Source organism: Austrofundulus limnaeus, unplaced genomic scaffold, assembly GCF_001266775.1.
Source record: "Austrofundulus limnaeus strain Quisiro unplaced genomic scaffold, Austrofundulus_limnaeus-1.0 Scaffold2219, whole genome shotgun sequence".
Classification (NCBI taxonomy): domain Eukaryota; kingdom Metazoa; phylum Chordata; class Actinopteri; order Cyprinodontiformes; family Rivulidae; genus Austrofundulus; species Austrofundulus limnaeus.
The window spans coordinates 16094-16561 of record NW_013954621.1 but is presented as its reverse complement, the minus strand read 5'-3'; positions in this window follow the sequence as shown (position 1 = coordinate 16561).

Here is a 468-nt window from a genome sequence, read left to right as displayed (position 1 = left end):
GGAGAAGCTGGCCGAGCTGTTTTATGAAAGAGGCTTTTATCAACCATTAACTACCATTACATACCTATAACAACCATTAATTACCATTAACTACCTTTAACTACCGTTAACTACTATTAGCTACCAATAACTAGCATTACCTACCATTCACTACCTTTACCCATCTTTACCTACCATTAACTACCATTAACTACCTTTAACTACAAGTAACATTAACTACCATTACCTGCCATTACCTACCTTTATCAAACTTTAACTATGATTAAATAAGACTACCTTTAACTACCATTAACTAAGATTAGGTTCTATTCACTACCATTAACTTCCATTAACTACTGATAACATTGAATACCTTTAACTACCGATAACATTAACTACCTTTAACTACCATTCACTACCTTTAACTACCATTGACTACTTTAACTATCCTCCACCAATGGGTCCACTACCAGTGGATCCTCCACCAGT